Raw genomic sequence first — 20830 nt, forward strand, 5'->3', positions numbered from 1 at the left:
TTGGGGCAACTAAAGCAATGTACCAAATGACTGAAGCCCACCCTTTAGAGCCTGTGTGCTACAAGAGAAGCAACTACAATGAGAAACCCAAGCACCACAACCAGAGAATAAGCCCCCTTTCCACAACTAGAGAAAGCCCATTCAAAGAAACAAAGATCTAGTGCAGCCAAAACAAAATTAAATTAAAGAAACAATTCAGATACAGAGAAAAAACTACTGGTTACCAGTGAGAGGGGAAGGGAAGGGGCAAACAGGGGTAAGGCATTAAGAAGTACAAACTACCATGTAAAAAATAAGCTACAAGAGTATATTGTAGAATCAAATCAACAAAATTAGAAATGAAAAAGAGGTCACAACAGACAATGCAGAAATACCAAGGATTGTAAAAGACTATTATGAACTATATGGCAACAAAATGGAAAACCTGGAAGGAATGGACAGATTCTTAGAAAAGTTCAATCTTTCAAGACTGAACCAGGAAGAAATAGAAATTATGCACAATCCAATTACAAGCACTGAAATTGAAGCTGTGGTCAAAAATCTCCCAAAAATTCAAAAGCCCAGGACCAGATGGCTTCACAGGAGAATTCTATCAAATATTTAGAGAAGAGCTAATGCCTATCCTTCTAAAATGCTTTCAAAAAATTACAGAGGAAGGAACACTTCCAAACTCATTCTACGAGGCCACTGTCACCCTGATACCAAAACCAGAGAAAGACAACACAAAAAAACAAAACTACAGGACAATATCATTGATGAACACAGATGCAAAAATCCTCAACAAAATTTTAGCAAACAGAATTCAGCAACACATCAAAAACCTCATACACCATGATCAAGTTGGGTTTATTCCAAGAATGCAAGAATTCTCTAATATAAGCAAATCAATCAATATGATACACCATATTAACAAATTCAAAGATAAAAACCATATGATCATCTCAATAGATGCAGAAAAAGCCTTTGACAAAATTCAGCAACCATTTATGATTAAAACTCTTCAAAATATGGGCATAGAAGGAACCTACCTCAACATAGGAAAGGCCACATATGATAAGCCTACAGTAAACATTATTCTCAATGGTGAGAAACTGAAAGCATTTCCCCTAAGATTAGGAACAAGACAAGGGTGTCCACTTTCACCACCATTATTCAACAAACTTCTGGAACTCCTAGCTACAGCAATCAGAGAAGAAAAAGAAATAGAAGGAATCCAGATCAGAAAATTTAAGTTCTCTCTGTTTGCAGATGACATGATACTGTACATAGAAAACCCTAAAGATAGTATCAGAAAATTACTAGAGCTAATCAGTGAATTTAGCAAAGTTGCAGGATATAAAATCAATACACAGAAATCACTTGCATTTCTATAAACTAACAATGAAAAATCAGAGCAATTAAGGAATCGATCCCATTCACCATTGCAACAAAAAGAATTAAGTATATAGGAATAAACTTACTTAAGGAGACAAAAGAACTGTCCACAGAAAATTATAAGACACTGATGAAAGAAATCAAAGATGACATAAACAGATGAAGAGACAGCCCATGTTCCTAAGTAGGAAGAATCAACATCGTGAAAATGACTATACTACCAAATGCAATCTACAGATTCAATGTGATCCCTATAAAATTACCAATGGCATCTTTTACAGAACTATCAAAAAATTTCACAATTCATATGGAAACACAAAAGGCCCCGAAAAGCCAAAGCAGTCTTGAGAAAGAACAATGGAGCTGGAGGAATCAAGCTTCCTGACTTCAGATTATACTACAAAGCTACAGTCATTAAGACAGTATGGTACGGGCACAAAAACAGAAATATAGACGAATGGAACAAGATAGAAAGCCCAGAAATAAATCCATGCACCTATGGGTACCTTATTTTTGACAAAGGAGCGAAGAACATACAACGGGGTAAAAACAGCCTCTTCAGTAAATGGTGCCAGGAAAACTGGACAGCTATAAGCAAAACAATGAAATTAGAACACTTCCAAACACCATACACAAAGATCAACTCAAAATGGATTAAAGACCTGAATGTAAGACCAGAAACTATTAGAGGAAAACACAGGCAGCACACTAGATGACATACATTAAAGCACGATTCTCTATGACCCACCTCCTCCTGCTGCTGCTGCTAAGTCACTTCAGTCGTGTCCGACTCTGTGCGACCCCATAGACAGCAGCCCACCAGGCTCCCCCGTCCCTGGGATTCTCCAGGCAAGAATACTGGAGTGAGTTGCCATTTCCTTCTCCAATGCATGAAAGCGAAAAGTGAAAGTGAAGTTGCTCAGTCGTGTCCAACTCTTAGCGACCCCATGGACTACAGCCTACCAGGCTCCTCCATCCATGGGATTTTCCAGGCAAGAGTACTGGAGTGGGGTGCCATTGCCTTCTCCGTGACCCACCTCCTACAGTAACGTAAACAAAAACAAAGTATACAAGTGGGACCTGATTAAACTTAAAGGCTTTTGCACAGCAAAGGAAACTCTAAGCAAGGTGAAAAGACCCTCAGAATGGGAGAAAATAATAGCAAATGAAACAACTGACAAAGGATTAGTTTCCAAAATATACAAGCAGCTCATACAACTCAATACTAGGAAAACAAACAACCCAATCAAAAAGTGGGAAAAAGACCTAAATAGACATTTCTCCAAAGAAGACATACAGATAGCTAACAAACACATGAAAAGATGCTCAACATTGCTTATTATTAGAGAAATGCAAATCAAAACCACAATGAGATATATCACCACACACCGGTCAGAATGGTCATCGTAAAAAAGTCTACAAATAATAGAGGAGAGGGTGTGGAGAAAAGGGAACGCTCTTGGACTGTTGATGGGAATGCAAACTGATACAGCCACTATTGAAGACAGTATGAAGATTCCTTTAAAAACTAGGAATAAAACCGCCATATGATCCAGCAATCCCACTTCTAGGCATATACCCTGAGGAAACCAAAATTGAAAAAGACACATATATCCCATTGTTCACTGCAGCACAATTTGTAATAGCTAGAACATGGAAGCAGCTTAGATGCCCATCAACAGATGAATGGATAAAGAAGTTGTGGTACATATACACAATGGAATATTCAGTTCAGTTCAGTCTCTCAGTCATGTCCGACTCTCTGCGACCCCATGAATCGCAGCACGCCAGGCCTCCCTGTCCATCACCAACTCCTGGAGTTTACTCAAACTCATGTCCATCAAGTCGGTGATGCCATCCAGCCATCTCATCCTCTGTCGTCCCCTTCTCCTGCCCCCAATCGCTCCCAGCATCACGGTCTTTTCCAATGAGTCAACTCTTCGCATGAGGTGGCCAAAGTATTGGAGTTTCAGCTTTAGCATCAGTCCTTCCAATGAACACCCAGGACTGATCTCCTTTAAGATGGACTGGTTGGATCTCCTTGCAGTCCAAGGGACTCTCAACAGTCTTCTCCAACACCCACAGGTCAAAAGCATCAATTCTTTGGTGCTCAGCTTTCTTCACAGTCCAACTCTCACATCCATACATGACCACTGGAAAAACCATAGCCTTGACTAGACGGACTTTTGTTGGCAAAGTAACGTCTCTGCTTTTCAATATGCTATCTAGGTTGGTCATAACTTTCCTTCCAAGGAGTAAGCGTCTTTTAATTTCATGGCTGCAATCACCATCTGCAGTGATTTTGAAGCCCCCCAAAATAAAGTCTGACACTGTTTCCACTGTTTCCCCATCTATTTCCCATGAAGTGATGGGACCAGATGCCATGATCTTAGTTTTTTTGAATGTTGAGTTTTAAGCCAGCCTTTTCACTCTCCTCTCTTGCTTTCATCAAGAGGCTTTTTAGTCCCTTTTCGCTTTCTGCCATTAGAGTGGTGTCATCTGCGTATCTGAGGTTATTGATATTTCTCCCGGCAATCTTGATTCCAGCTTGTGCTTCTTCCACCCCAGCGTTTCTCATGATGTACTCTGCATAGAAGTTAAATAAGCAGGGTGACAATATACAGCCTTGACGTACTCCTTTTCCTATTTGGAACCAGTCTGTTGTTTCATGTCCAGTTCTAACTGTTGCTTCCTGACCTGCATATAGGTTTCAGCCATGAAAAGGAACACATTTGAGTCAGTTCTGATGAGGTGGATGAACCTAGAATCTATGATACAGTGTGAAGTGAGTCAGAAAGAGAAATATCGTATTCTAACACATATATACAGAATCTAGAAAAATGCTTCTGAAGAATTGATTTACAGAGCAGCAATGGAGGAACAGACATAGAAAATAGACTTATGGACATGGGGAGAAGAGAGGAGAGGGTGAGATGTATGGAAAGAGTAACATGGAAACTTACATTACCATATGTAAAATAGATAGCCAACGGGAATTTGCTGTATGGCTCAGGAAACTGAAACAGGAGCTCTGTATCAACCAAGAAGGGTGGGACGGGGAGGGAGACGGGAGGAAGGTTAGAAAGGGATGGGATATAAGTATACCTATGGCTGATTCATGTTGAGGTTTGACAGAAAACAACAGGGTTCTGTAAAGCAATTACCCTTCAATTAAAAAAAAAAAAAAAAAAAACTAGAAAAAAAAAGTATTGTACAACACAGGGAATATATCAATACTTTATAATAACTATCAATGGAGTATAATCTTTAAAACTTATGAATCACTATGTTGTATACCTAAAATGTTGTACAACTATCCTTCAAGAAAAATATTTCATTTTTTAAAAATTAAATAAATGTTAAAAACCAGAAGGCGGTAGTCTCCTTGGAGATTACTATTTACTTCCTTAGTAACAATGGGCCTTTCTTCACTGAGTCATGAAACAGTACCAAGCATTCCTGAGCTTATTCACCCTACCTGACATGAGTTTGAGTAAACTCCGGGAGTTGATTATGGATAGGTAGGCCTGACTTGCTGCAGTCCATGGGGTCGCAGAGTCAGATACGACTGAGCGACTGGACTGAATTGAACTGAGTAGATAATGTACCAGTATACAACCAAAACATGGTTATTACTATAGAGAATTAAGTACACATAAAGTTCTCTACAAAATTAATCTTCTGGGGAAATCCCTGGTGGCCCAGTGGTTAAGACTCTAAGCTTTCACTGCCAAGGGGCTGGGTTCAACCCCTTGTCAGAGAACTAAGATCTCAAAAGATGTGCTGTATGATGAAGCCAAATAAGTAAGTAAGTATATAAATAAGTAAAAATAATCCTCTGAACAAGATCTCAACCACACAGAGTTACTATTTCCTGATTTTCAGTATTATTGTAAAGTATCCTTGGTGGAGAAGAGCTTTGCTACAGAGAGTATAAACAAATCTCTGCAGGCAACCATTAGTCTACTTAACCAAAATAGACACCCAGGTAAAAGGTCAATGCAGGGGGCTTCCTGGTGGCTCAGTGGTAAGGAATCCACCTGCCAATGCAGGAGACATGGGTACAATCCTTGGTCTGGCAAGATACCACATGGTGCAGAACAACTAAGTCCATGCACCACAACTACTGCAGCCCATGTGCTCAAGGGCCTGCATGACTCAACAACTGAGGCCACACGCCACAACTACAGAAACCTGCGTGCCAAGAGCAGGTACTCCACAACAAGGAAAGCCACTCCAATGAGAAGACTGTGCACCGCAATGAAGAACAGCCCCCAATCACCACCACTAGAGAAAGTCTGCTTGGAGCAACAAAGACTAGCACAGCCAAAAAATAAAATAGATAAAGTGTTAAGCCCGCATGTACAGGAAGTAAAAAGTAAAAGGCATACTGTCTATCAATAGGGTAGATAAACATGCTAACACAAAAAACGACTAATTAACTGAGCATAAGTTAAGATCATAACTTGTATTCAGTGATTCTATTTAACCAGAGGATAAAATCATGGCTCACAGCCTTGTCCCGGCAAAGGGACTTGTGTAGCTCAATGAACCTATGAGCCATGCCTTGAAGGGCCACTCAAGATGGACAGGTCATAGTGGAGAGTTGTGAGAAAATGTGGTGAACTGGAGGAGGAGATGGCAACCCACTCCAGTATTCTTGCCTGTAGAACCCCATGGACCATATAAAAAAAGCAAAAAGATAAGACACCAGAAAATGAGCCCCTTGTAGGTTGGTAGATGTTCATTATGCTACTGGGGAAGAGCAGAGTGCAATTATGAATAGCTCCAGAAAGAATGTAGCTGCTTGGCAAAAGCAGAAATGATGCTCAGTTATGGATGTGTCTGATAGTGAAAGTAATGTCCAGTGTTATAAAGAACAGTATTACATAGGAATCTGGAACTTAGGCCCATGAATCAAGGTCAACTGGATATGGTCAAGCAGGAGATGGCAAGAGTGAATACTGCTAATTTAGAAATCAGTGAACTAAAATGGACAAGAACGGGCAAATTTAACTCAGATGACTATTCTATCTACCACCATGGGTAAGAATCCCTTAGAAGAAATGAAGTAGCCCTCACAGTCAACAAAAGAGTCTGAAATGCAGTACTTGGGTGCAACCTCAAAAATGACAGAATAATCTCGGTTCATCTCCAAGGCAAACATCACAGTAATCCAAATCTATACCCAAACCACTGGTGCTGAAGAAGTTGAAATTGACCAGTTCTAGGAAGACTTGCAAAATGTTCTAGAACTAACACCAAAAAGAGATGTCCTTTTCATCACAGGAGATTGGAATGCAGAAATAGGAAGTGAAGAGATACTCAGAATAACAGGTGAATTTGACCTTGGAGTACAAAATGAAGCAGGGCAAAGGCTAACAGAGTTTTCTTAAGAGAACATGATGCTCACAGCAAACATCCTTTTCCAACAACACGAGACAAAGACTCTACACGTGGACATCACCAGGGTCAATATTAAAATCAGACTGATTATATTCTTGGCAGCCAAAGATGGAGAAGCTCTATACAGTCAGCTGGAGACTCTACACAAGCTCTATACAACACCTGAAGCTGATGGTAGCTGAAATCATAAGCTTCTTATTGTAAAATTCAGATTTCAATTGAAGCAACTAGGGAAGACCACCAGGCCATTCAGGTATGACCTAAATCAAATTCCTTATGATTAGACAAGGGAGGTGAAGAAGAGATTCAAGAGATTAGATCTTGTAGACAGAGTACTCGAAGAACTATGGATAGAGGTTCATAACACTGTACAAGAAGCAACGACCAAAACCATCCAAAACAAAAAGAAACACAAGAAGGCACAGTGGTTTTAAGAGGAGACTTCACAAATAGCTGAGGAAAGAAGAGAAGCAAAAGGCAAAGGAGAAAGGGAAAGATACACCCAACTGTATGCAGAGTTCCAAAGAGTAACAAGGAGAAATAAGAAGCCCTTCTTAAATGAACTATGCAAAGAAATAGAGGAAAACAATAAAATGGGAATGACTAGGGATCTCGTCAAGAAAACTGGAGATGTCAAGAGAACATTTCATAATAGCATTGAACACAAAAATGGACAGAAATGGTAAGGACCTAACAGAAGTAGAAGAGATTTAGAGAAGGTAGCAAGAGTACAGAGAAGAACTATACGAGAAAAGTCTTAATGATCTGAATCATCCACAATGCTGCGGTCATTCACCAAGAGCCAGACGTCCTGCAGTGTGAAGTCAAATGGGCCTCAGGAAGCACTAGTATGAAGTTAGTAGAGATGATGGAATTCCAGGTGAGCTATTTCAAATCGGAAAAAACGATGCTTTCAAGTGCTGCACTCTATATGTCATCAAATTTGGAAAGCTCAGCAGTGGCCACAGGACTGGAAAAGGTCAGTTTTCATTCCAATCCCAAAGAAGGACAATGCCACAGAATGTTCCAACTACCGGACAATTGTGCTCATCTCACAGGCTAGCAAAATAATGCTCAAAATCCTTCAAACTAGGCTTCAACAGTACGTGAACCAAGAACTTAACAGGTGTACAAGCTGGGTATAGAAACGGCTGAGGAACCAGAGATCAAATTGCCAACATTTGTTGGGTCATAGAGAAAACAACAGAGAAGGCAATGGCACCCCGCTCCAGTACTCTTGCCTGGAAAATCCCATGGACGGAGCAGCCTGGTGGGCTGCAGTCCATGAGTTCGCTAAGAGTCGGACACAAGTGACCGACTTCACTTTCACTTTTCACTTTCATGCATTGGAGAAGGAAATGGCAACCCACTCCAGTATTCTCGCCTGGAGAATCCCAGGGACAGGGAGCCTGGTGGGCTGCCGTCTATGGGGTCGCACAGAGTTGGACACGACTGAAGCGACTTAGCAGCAGCAGCAGCAGCAGAGCTTGTCTATAGGAAGAAGCATATTCAGTAAGATCTCAACTCTTCAGTAGTAAAGAAAATAATCACACAGATTTCCCTGGTGGCACAGTGGATAACAGTTTGTCTGCTAATGAAGGGGACACGGGTTTGATCCCGGGTCCCGGAGGATTCTGCATGCCACATGGCAACTAAGTCCATGCATGGAAACTACTGAAGCCACTGAGCCCTAGAGCCTGTGTTCAGCAACAAAAAAAGGCAGCACAATGAGAAGCCTGTGTCCACAGCTAGAGTAGCCCTGCTCACTGCAACTAGAGAAAGACCATGCAGCAACTCAGCGTAGCCAAAAAGAAGTAAAGAAATAAAAAGAAAATCACCCACAAATCTCCCATTTGCAGATCAGATATGCTGTCATAATGGCTTGTAATGGAATCACAACCAGAACCTTGGCTGAAGCAAGTTACCTGGACTCCAGGGTTAGACAGAAAATCCATTCTGTTCTATGCATCTCCTTCCATGTGTCCAGGTACTGCTAATGGCAAATGTAATGTTAATGCTTACATTCCTTTCTCATGTGAATATGAAGAGGAAAAAAAAGGCCAAATAGTACTAATTCTTCTCAAACCATTTTTTTTTAATGTTAAGGGATTAAAAATTGTCTACTGGTTCATTTATTTTAAAATAAATTTATGTCTACCTTCCTCTATTCCCATTAATTTAGGATCAAGCTTAGTAATATGTTTTAATGAACCACCGAAACAAATAACCTAAAAAGGAGAGAGGGAAAAAAATACTTTATATCTTTTTTTTTAAATGTAGATCATTTTTAAACTCTTTACTGAATTTGTTATAATATTATTTTCATTTTATGTTTTGGTTTTTGACCATGAGGTATGTGGGATCCTAGTTCCTGGATCAGGGATCGAACCCACACCCTCTGCATTGGAAGGCGAAGTCCCAACCACTGGACCACCAGGGAAGTCCCTGTATTTTCTTATTTTAAAACTCTGTAAAGATTATCTACACAAGAAGACTAGGACCTCTAACTACATGAGGTTATACATTAAGTATGTTCATTACCTACATATGTATGACAAACCACAAAACCACACTCCAATTGTAAAGCCAAGGGAAAAGGAAAGCTTATCTTACATTCAAAACAAAAGTATACCATATCACATAACTAATTTATTGTTTAACTCTTATCCATAAAAAAGGACTATACACATAAAAACTTGTTTAAGAGTAGTGAGTGAAGAACTCTGGGTGGCCAGTGGATAAGGCTCCATGCTTCCAATGCAGGGGGCACAGGTTCAATCCCTGGTCTGAGGAACTAAGATCCTATATGCCATTCAGAGCAGACAAAGGAGGAAAAAAAAGAGTACTGAATGAAAGAAAGTTAGTGGCTAAAACTAAAAAACTGATTCCTGTTTCCAAATACACAGGTACTGTCAGATCAAAGTGGTGATTATCATGCTAAAAAACAATACTTCAAACTTTTAGTCTCTTTCAACCTTCCGCTGAAAAAAACAAAATATAAAAAAATTATTAAGGTGATCAGTTATAAGCATAAATTCTATCCCAGTTTTCACTGCAGCACTGTTTACAATAGCTAAGATATGGACACAACCTAAGTGTCCATCAACAGATGAATGGATAAAGAAGAATGGTATACATACAATGGATGACTGCTCTGCCATTAAAAACAAGAATGAAGTTTTGCCATTTGTAACAACATGGATGGATTCAGGGGGTATTGTGCTAAGTGAAATAAGTCAGACAGAGAAAGAAAAATACTGTATGATAATACTTACACGTGGAATATAAAAATTAAACTAATGAATATAAAAAAGAAAAAAGACTGACAGATATAGAGAACAAACTAGTGGTTACCAGTAGGGAGTGGGAAATGGGGAGAAGCAAGGTGGGGAGGGGATTAAGAGGTACAAACTACTACACATAAGATAAATAATCTAGAAGGGTATATTGTACAAGACGGAATTTTTGTAATAACTATAAATGCCATATAATCTTCAAAAAATTTTCATCACTATGTTGTATACCTGAAACTTATATAACATTATAAATCAACTATTCCTCAATAAAAAAATAAACTTTAAAATAAACAAGAACATAAATTCCAGAGTCATACAGATTCAGATTTGAAACCTGAGTTTCCCACTTAAAATCTGTGTGCCACCTGGCATGTTAATTTCCCAAAGCTTCAGTTTCCTCATCTCTTAAATAAGAATATTATTAGTACCTTCTCTACAAGTTTGTTATGAAGATAAACTGAATAATACACAAAGAGCACTTAGCATAATCTGACGCACAGGTGCACATTTTACAACGTTAACTATGGTTATAGTTTAATTCTATATAGTAAATCAGTTTCTCTAATATACTACATTGACAGCCAGTTTTGAATGGCAAAAGAACATAAAAGAAAACAAGTAAAAATAGACAGACTACATGATTTACAGAAATCACTGACTAAAAAGTAACTGCCTATACCTCAATGAGAAGATAGTGACCTCTTCACAAATTAAAGATAAAATAATTGATGCTGGTTGGTATGGTATATACAGTTCTCGTAACACACACACACACACACACACACAGAAATATTCCTTTCTTGTAGGTAGAATGAGAATCTAAACTCAGAAGCCTCTCAGTTAGTTAGGGGATATTTTAATAATATAATTTAATAATGGAATGGTAGGTGAAGTACATCATTTTCAGACAACTAATGATTTCCAATGAAAATGTGAAATTTCCACTGCTATCAAGAGAACAAAAATTAAAGAATTATAATTGATCACAACGTTGTCCAAAACCAACTACCTTCTTCTGTGGATGTTTCCCTAGGCTCATAGAGCAAAAAACAAGCACATTAAGAGAACTCCAGTTGGTATTCCCCCCGGACATGCCTCCAGTGATTAACTACAATGAATCTCAATTGCAGGAATGATATCCACATAGCTAATGAATATGGAACTGTAAAGAAGGCTGAGCACAGAAGAACTGATGCTTTCAAACTGTGGTGCTGGAGAAGACTCTTGAGAATCCCCTCCATAGCAAGGAGATCAAACCAGTCAATCCTAAAGGAAATCAACCCTGAATATTCATTAGAAGGACTGACGCTAAAGCTCTAATACTTTGGCCACCTGATGCAAAGAGCTGACTCACTGGAAAAGACGGATACTGGGAAAGACTGAGGGCAAGAGAAGGCATAGCATCACCGACTCAAGGGGCATGAGTTTAAGCAAACTCTGAGAGACAGTAAAGGACAGGGAAGCCTGATGTGCTGCAGTTCATGGGGTCACAAAGAGTCAGACACGACTTAGAGACTGAACAACAACTTTTGAAAATATATTACAAGTACAGAAATAAGTTTTAAATAAATTTTTGTTCAGTTAACATAAAGGCAGAAATTTGTAATGATTTATAAAGCCAGAGGAAAACACCCATTTTAACAGCATAATATCTAAATACAAGACCCACACTAAATCAGTACCTCAAGAATCAGTTCAGTTCAGACCAGTCGCTCAGCTGTGTCCGACTCTTTGCGACTCCATGAATTGCAGCACACCAGGGTTCCCTGTCCATCACCAACTCCTAGAGCTTACTCAAACTCATGTCCATCTAGTTGACGCCATCCAACTATCTCAACCTCTATCGTCCCCTTCTCCTCCTGCCTTCAATCTTTTCCAGCATCAGGGATAAGCACTTTTAAATAACTGTATTTCAACTATTTAATAGAAATTAACTACTGTGTAACTACATGTAAGTAACATGTCAAAGGCAGTAGGATAGCTGCCTGGCGACAAACACTTATATTTCAAATAGCAAATCTTCAGTTTAGTTCCTATGAAAATGGTTAGCAGTTTAAGCGATTAAATAAACATTAAGGAGAACTTCAAATTGCAGTAAATTTATAATTCTGACAATCTCCAGTACTCATTTAAATCACAAAAGCTCAATCATTTAAGCTAGTAAAGTACAAATGTCTCAAAATGGAGTTTGGCCTCTTATTGACAATCACCTCAAATTTCTTCCAGTGGCTCAGCAGGTGAGGAATTCATGGAATTCTGGTCTTCAAGGTCTAGTAAGCACTGTGGTTAAACCATACAGTCAACACGGAGTCATGTGGGGCAAAGCCTATAGATTATCCAACTCCTTTGTCCCCTCCCATATCTTCTTTACTTTGTAACTACCATTACTTCTAAATGGTACAAGAAGATAAACATGAAATTGGTAAATATTATAAATTAGTTATTAGAAATGCAAGGAAAAACTATGGTCAGGAATGTGGTTAAACTGCAGTTTAAATAAAGCTTCTGGATTATCCATGGATTTCTTTTAATCCACATAATCCTCCTCCTGAAGGCATGGATAATCAGGATCGCATTTCCACTGAAGGCAAATGAGCATTTGTCTGGTGGTCTCCCAAGCAGCCAGAGCAGCAGAAGACAAGCTACAGGGTCCAGGATGCGCCAGTCCTCCTGGGTTTGCAGCAGGGCCTTGTGAACTGCTGGCCTGGGCTTTAACAATACCACAACACAGGGGACTGCCAGATTAACATCCTTTGTTTTGGCAATAGATACTCCCAATTAAAGAGGCAACTGCTAATAACCTCAGGTGACCTACTTTAAGTACTTAAGAAAATGAGGAACTATACATTCTTGATGAAGAAGTCCGAGAAAGATCTAGAGGCAGGACTTAGGGGAAGGATTTGTAAATTTTTTTGAGGAAATGAGGGAATTTCTAGATTACTGACTATTTTAGGCTGGAAACAAGAAAGCTACCTTTGCAAAACACTAAAGCTATAAAGATAGCACACTTTTCCCTCCAATCCTAGAAAAGTGGAATACCTAAAATAACTAAATGCAGAATAAAATAGATAAGCTAGCAAAAAGTGACAATGTTAGAGAAAAGGGAGAAAAGCTGAGACTTCATAACATAACCCTTCGCAAAATTAATCTCTAGTTTACCCTAGCCTACCCTGCAATTGCAGTAAGTGGGAATTCTGGATTTATCGAAGGGAGATGAAAAGATATGTGATGTCATCCATTATGATATTATCACAGACTTAGCCGCCAAATTTCTTTGTTAGATGTTCCCTATTGTAACTTGACATTATGGGATTTGCCTCATTTGACAGGTTCCAGAAGTTTTACAATAATTTTTTTAAAATTTAAAGCCTTTTGGGAAAGGAGTACATCAAGGCTGTATGTTGCCACTCTGCTTCTTTAATTTATATGCAGAGTACACCGTGCGAAATGACAGGCTGGGTGAAGCACAAGCTGGAATCAAGATTGCCAGAAGTATAGACAACCTTGGATAGAAGAGAAGACAAACTAAACAGCCTCTTGATGAAGGTGAAAGAGAGTGAAAAAACTGGCTTAAAACATTCAAAAAACTAAGATCATGGTATCCGGTCCCACAGCTTCATGACAAATAGATGTGAAAAAGTGGCAACAGCGACACATTTTATTTTCTTGGGCTCCAAAATCACTGCAGAAATGAAAAGATGCTTGCTCCTTGGAAGAAAAGCTCTGACCAACCTAGACAGCATATTAAAAAGTGGAGACATCACTTTACCAACAAAAGTCCGTATAGTCAAAGCTACAGTTTTTTCAGTAGTCACGTAGGGATGTGAGAGTTGGACCATAAAGAAAGCTGAGAGCCGAAGAATTGATGCTTCCAAACTGTAGTGCTGGAGAAGCCTCTTGAGAGTCCCTTTGGACTACAAGGAGTTCAAACCAGTCAATCCTAAAGGAAATCAGTCCTGAATATTCATTGGAAGGACTGATGTTAGAACTGAAGCTCCAATACTTTGGCCATCTGATGCAAAGAGCCAGCTAATTGGAGAAGACCCTGATGCTAAGAAAGATTGAGGGCAAGAAGAGAAGGGGATGACAGAGGATGAGATGGTTGGCTGGCATCACAGACTTAATGGACATGAGTTTGAGCAAACTTAGCGACACAGTGAAGGTCAAGGAAGCCTGGCGTGCTACAGTTCATGAAGTCGCAAAGAGTCACACATGACTTACAGACTGAACAACAATAGAACATTCCTCCATCTACAAAGTTTAGTACTTTTTTCTAAAAGAATACCAACAATTACATTGATCAATTATCCACTTATTCCAAGTTTTTTTTTTTTTGCTTGAGAAATATTTCTTGCTATGAGGAATATTCTGTTTAGAAAAAAAGAACAGTAAGTCCAAGTGTTAAAAAGGAAAACAGTGGGCTTCCCTGGTGGTTCAAAGGTAAAGAATCTACCTGCTGATGCAGGAGAGACTGATTCGATCCCTAATTGAAGGAGATCTCATATGCCATGGTGCAGCTGAGCCCATGTGCCACAACTGTTAAGCCTGTGCTCTAGAGCCCAGGAGCCGAGACCACTGAGCCCACATGCGCAACTACATGCCCTCAAGCCTGTGCTCCACAACAAGACAATCACAGCAATGAGAAGCTCACAACTAGAAAGCAGCCCTCCCTTGCAACTACAGAAAAGCCTGTGCAGCAATGAAGACCCAGCACAGCCAAAAAATAAATTAATTTTTTTTTAATGAAGGGGAGTTGACTGCACAGGGGTAACATGAGAGAATTCTTTGGGGTGTTGAAATTATTCTGTACACTGTTACAGAAATCTAGGCAGAAAAAGATTTAAAAAAAAGATTGAAAAAAAGTAAAGAAAGTAAAAACAATCTAGGTACGTGTTAAAACTCACAGGACTGTACATGAAAATGTTTTTGCAAAATTTTTAAAGTTCAATGTCACTCTCCTTTTAAAAATGTCCTCTTACTTTAAAAAATCTAGTAACTCAGAAAAAGAAAGGTCTAAATTAGACATATGCAATCTGCAGTATCAGAGCAACTGGTAGGTAACACACTATACACACCCGACCATACATCTAATTCCTTTCATTTTTCCTCTCTCAACTAGAAGCTTGTGACTCAGGATTGTTTAACCTGGGGATGATAACAGAAAGGTTACCATGATACATGAGAGAACAACTTTAAAAGGAAGTACAGGCACTTCCCTGTTGGTCCAGTGGCTAACATTCCGTGCTCCCAACGCAGGGGGCCCGGCTTCAATCCCTGGTCAGGGAATTAGATCCCACATGCCTCAACTAAGTTTGCATGCTTCAGTTAAAGGTCCCACATGTCACAACTAAGAACCAGCACAGCCAAATAAAAATATAATTAATTTTTTTTTAAAAAGGAAAAAAAAATAAAAAAAGGAAGTACACCAGTTTAGAGTCACTCCAAAAGGTAAAGCTGGACTAAGTGGCTGGAAAATCAAGAGAGTCAGACCTTGATTATGAGAAGTAGAAAGACCTCTTCAAGAAAGAATTAGTATCCTCTCACAAAAAGTGTCCCAGACTACCAAAGATACATAGACATTCCTTAGAAGAATAGCCCATACAAATCAGGGAATGCAGAGAAGGCAGAGGGAAAAATAATCCAAAGTGTCAAAGTTTGGAGATGTAGGTGAGAAGGTAAAAGAAGTAAGAAGAGAATTTGTCCCACCCAAGCCTGAAAATCTATAATGCTCTCCTCTATCTTCCTTTTCTTTTTCTCTTCTACTAAATGTTCAGTATTATTCCTCTTGTCTAGGATTTCCTTATCCAACGTATCTTTTTCCTATTATCTACTCTGACAATGGAATTCTACACTTTGATTTTTCCATACCCTTCTTTCTTCACAAACCTGCTAGACAGTTTTAAGGGCTTCAGTCTCAGGCAGGGGGAAAATCCTGAATTATTAATATTTGCCTCTTTCTACAACATGACAAAGCTTGCAAGTGAGCAGTTAACAGAAGACAAATGATAGAGATTTATCTCCAAGATATGCTAGGATACAACTGAATCAAATGGTTCAGAGGAAACACATAAATGCACATAGGCAGGGTAGGGGGAGTCTCACATTCAAAAAAAATATATATATATAATGCAACTGAAACAAAAATGCCTGTTCTCTAAAAATTTCAACTGCTACCCTATACAATTTGGTATGCAATACTGGATTAAAGTACCACATTCTACAGAACCAGTTCCCTCCAGTCAGGACCAAAATTTAATGCTTCTAAAGAACAAAACAAGGCTGAAAAGCTTGCTTGGTTTCTTATTCACAAAAATACTAATGATCCAGCATACAATGGACAAAATCCACATTTGTTCTTGCTGTCAATCGCTTAACGTCTAAATGCTTAGTCTTTTCAGGAGGTGCAGTATCTTAATGAAAACTGAGAGAGGAAGGATACCTAATAGAATAATTTCAGGCCCTGTGATTACTTCCTCATTTGCACAAACCTGGGACCAAAAAAAAAAAAGATCATGTGTTCAATACATGTTATACTTGGAATTAGAAGATTTTATAATGTATTTCATTCATGCATTCATCCATTCAATAATAGTTAAATTTTCCAGATACTGTTCTGCTCACTGAGAAAACCTCAGGGAAGAAAAAGTTCCTTCCATCAGAGAGCGTATAATATGTTGGAGAGAAAAGGCCACAAACAAATGAACAAAGAAATAAACAAGATAATTAGTTGATAACGCAGGAAAAGAGTTTGGGTTTACTTTTTAGTGTAGTAAGTCACTGGAGCAGGAAAGTAAGTAAAGTTCACTCTGACTGCTGTCTGCAAATGGACTGTAGGAGAACAAGGTCAGGGGCAAGGAGACCCGTTAGGAAGCTACTAACCAGGAAGAACTGGAGTGGTGGCAATAAAAACAAACATGGACTTCCCTGGTGGCCCAGTGGATGACAGTCTGCCTGCCAATACAGAGGACATGGGTTCGATTCCTGGTCTGGGAGGATTCCACATGCCATGGAGCAACTGGGTCTGAGCTACAACTACTGAGCCCAAGCTCTGGAGTCTGCGTGCAGCAACTACTTAAGCCCATGTACCTACAGCCCATGCTCCACAATGAGAGAAGCCACCGTAATAAGGCCAAGCACCACAACAAAGACAAGCCCCTGCTCACCACAACTAGAGCAAGCCCAAGCAAAGCAATGAAGATCCAGTGCAGCCAAAAATAAATTAATAAAAATAAATTAAATAGAGTTGGCTTCATTTTTTAAAAATAAATAAAAATAAAATAAATATATCTTGGAGGCAAAATCAACAGGGTCTGCTCTGGGTGGTGGAGGAGCAGTAAGGCAAAGTGATGAATTAAGGATGATCACAATTCAATTAAAAAAAAATTTTTTTTTTTTTTTTTAATTTAAAAACACAAAAAAGGATGATCACCAGGGTGGTCCAGTGGTTAAGAATCCGCTTTCCAATTCAGGGGATGCAGGTTCAATCCCTGGTCAGGGAACAAAGATTCCACATGTTTCAGGGCAACTAAATCAGCATGCGGCAACTAGAGAGCTGCAATTAGAGAAGGCTTTGAGCCACAACAAAGACTCAGGGCAGCCAAAATTTAAGAAAGAAAAGAAAGAATGACCACCAGATTTTTCACTTAAGTAGAAGGAAGAGGGGGCAGATGGGTGCTCTTATGAAATCCAGACTGCTGGAGAAGGAATAGATTGAAGAATGAAAATCAAGAGCTCCACTTTGAACACAAACGGAGTGAAGATATATAGGCAGGTAGAAGAAATCTGAAGGTCAGGGCTGGAGATAAAAATCTGTAGAGTCCACAGCACAGTGGTAGTATTTAAACCACCAGACAGGATGAGATCACGCAGAAAGAATACAGGTGGAAAAAAAGGAGAGAGACGGGCTTGGATGCCCTGAGGCATTAGGATGTTCAGAATTCAGTAAGAGAAGAAAAAGTCAACAGAAGAGATAAAGGGAAAGAAAACCATAAAAATGTAGTGTCCTGGAAGGACACTTTATATAATAATTCTCTAATGAACCACAACCTCCCAACTCCTGGCCACAGAGACTCTCAAATTCTGTAAACAAAAACTGAGGCCCAAGAAGACAGGTGGCATCCCAAAGTCCCAGCTATGTGGAACCCAAAACCAGTCTTCCCTGGTGGCTCAGTGGTAAAGAATTCTCCTGTCAACCTCTGCCAATGCAGGAGACGCTGGTTCAATCCCTGGGTTGGGAAGATACCCCGGAGAAAGAAATGGCAACCTACTCTAGTATTTTTACCCGGAAAATCCCAGGGATAGAGGAGTCTGGCGGGCTACAGTCCAAGGGGTCACAAAAAGTCAACTTAGCGACTAAACAATAATCAGCTCTAAGAACCAAGATGTGACTTTCGACCTTTTCGCAGTGACTAGTAGCGCTTTTACTGTTCGTTTCACCAGTGAAATAGGGAAGGTCTTAATTTAGGAAGAACAACAATTAGATTACAAGGAAGTACATAATTTAGATTACAAGGTTAATTTTAATTTTTTCTATATATTTTGTTTACAGTCACAAAGCAAGTTGGATCAAAAACCTTTCCGGACAGTCTCTAAGAAAAGTAGGAAATACAGACAAGAGGGGCAAAATGGAAATAAATCAAAACCCAACTCAATTTTCCCCACCTCTAAAAAACTCTCTGAAGGCAGAAGAACCTCAGGATGGGAATCAGAGATTGTACAACAAAGTTTTCGGTTTCAACCGTTTTTGCTTTGGTGAATACAATTTCAGTTCTAAAGTTTAAGATTTTAACTTTGCTCCACACTTGCCTTCTGAAACTAAGTTAAGATCTTTATCCTGACCACCCTCTCCGATTCTACATTATCATGACTTAAGCAGTTCTGCTTTTACCATAAAAATCTTAACAGTGTAACCTAAAAATCCCCAAATGATTAATGAACTGCTGAGAATTCTGACTCGTTGGCGATGATTTTATTAGGACTCATATTTTCAAACATGCATTCAGGGCTTCAAAATAAGTACTCATCTAATTTAATTATGATGACTTCACCAGACAGTAACACTGCCCACAATGATGTTTACAAAACCACTTGTCACTCCCTTCGTGCATGTAGCAATGCAGAAAAAGGAGTCTGTTTCCATATTCTTCTGTTTATACTCTGTAACAAGTGACAGAGTTTAAGTGGCACTTAAGATTTTAAACAGCAAAGCACTTCAAGTTTAATGCGTCCCACCGTCTTGCATCCGAAGAGAATGGTAAATTCGCTCAGTTTTATTTCAGCAGCAATTCCCATTCAGTACCCGAGACAGGTATTCCAAGAAAGCCTTCGCAAAAAAATAAAAGAGAGCGACTCCACGATCTTGGATACTGTTAAGATAACAGGCTCTAATATTAAGCAACTTCAGTAGAGGTTACTGCAACATCAAAGCACTTCGGAAACAAGCGTGCCCCCCAAAAGTACACCAGCAACCAGGTATCAGGGACAGTTAACAAGGTAAGATGCTTCAGCAGAGTTACTCCTGATAGCCACCTGATCCAGCACTCGCTGTTCGGTCACGCACATCACCCTGTGCTAGCTTCACAACAACCCGGGTGAAGTACGTGTAATTGTTCCCACTAACAAATCCGGATACTCAGATTCAAGGCCCCAGGACTGGTCACCAGAGGCTCTGGGATCTGAAAACAAGACCCTATCCCAACAGTCCAGGATCCCCGGCCCTAAAATACACTGCGCAAAAAGGTATCTGAGAGTCGGCAGCTCGCTGGTGTCCGCTGAGACGCAGGAAAAGAGGACGCCGCCTCTCCGCAGACGCCCCTCATCAAAGCGACTCAAACCGCCGGCAGACCGGGGCGCCCGGCCCCATCCCTGCCGCCCGGAGGCCGGGGAGCGCCGCTCACCTTGGAGAGCCCGGGAGGCCGCAGGCGAGCCAGGCGCCCCCACGGGCCGGCGGGCGGGTGTCCTCGGCGCCAGCAGGAAGCGTGGCGCGGGCACCCCAGTCGCCGGCGCTGCAGGCTGTGGCGGGTAAGAGCGCGCCCGCGGCCCGCGCCGGGGCACCTCAGAGGCCCGCCGCGACCGCGCCGCGCCTCAGCCGTGCCGCATCCGGGTCCCGCGCCGCTGCACTCACCTGCTCAGCGCTCCGCCGCCGCCGCCGCCGCCGCCGCGGCCGCCCGCTCTCAGCTCCTGGTGCGCGTTCAGCAGACCAGGCCGCCGCAACCTTCCAGCTACGGCGCCCCCATTCCCGTCTCTCTCAATCGCCGACCGCCTGCCCCGCGCGGCGCTACACCAGCCCACCGCCCACTGCCATGGCAAGCTCCGCCGCCGCCGTACCGACCGACGGAGCACGCGCGCGCCGCCGCCGTGCCCGCGCGCGCGCGCGCTCGCCTTCCCGCCCCACCTCCCAGCAGCCCACGCCCCGCCCCGTGCGCCGCTCCGGCCAATCCCCGATCTGCGGGCCGGGCCGGGCCGCGCCGGTCCCAGCTGGGAGGAGAGTTAGGCGGAACCCTCGCCTCTTTCTCCACGGTTGCCTGCCCTGTGGCGGTGGTGCTCTGAGGCAGTTCTCTTTGCGGCTCTGGGAGGACTTGGGATCGGGAATTCCCAGCAAGCTACTTTCAGGAGAGACCCAGCACCTGCCTCAACCTTCGAAGCCACCTCCGAGAGATTCCTCTGTTCCTACGTTTACTTGCCGGCTTTCTCTTGTCAATCGCTGGCCTCAGTTCTGCGACTTTGAACCGATTGCTAGGTTCCTGGGTACGCAC

General features: G+C 41.0%; 1 protein-coding gene across 5 annotated transcripts in view; it reads right to left on the reverse strand.

Annotated features, from left to right (window-relative positions):
* Positions 1-20477, reverse strand: part of PIK3CB (phosphatidylinositol-4,5-bisphosphate 3-kinase catalytic subunit beta) — a 178951-nt gene extending 158474 nt beyond the window's left edge. For 2 of the 5 annotated variants that reach the window (XR_015148968.1, XM_086362189.1), the window contains exon 1: positions 20200-20462. The gene's annotated coding sequence lies outside the window, so the exon portion shown is untranslated. Of the gene's footprint in view, positions 1-1880; positions 1963-19972; positions 20090-20199 lie in introns of those variants that run through there. The other 3 variants (XM_086362070.1, XM_086361989.1, XM_086361924.1) reach the window with 3 other exon arrangements.
* Between the last annotated feature and the right edge of the window lie 353 nt (positions 20478-20830).

Source organism: Bos grunniens, chromosome 1 (genome assembly GCF_055505025.1).
Source record: "Bos grunniens cultivar Pamir isolate PY7600 chromosome 1, Bosgru_T2T1.0, whole genome shotgun sequence".
Classification (NCBI taxonomy): Eukaryota; Metazoa; Chordata; class Mammalia; order Artiodactyla; family Bovidae; genus Bos; species Bos grunniens.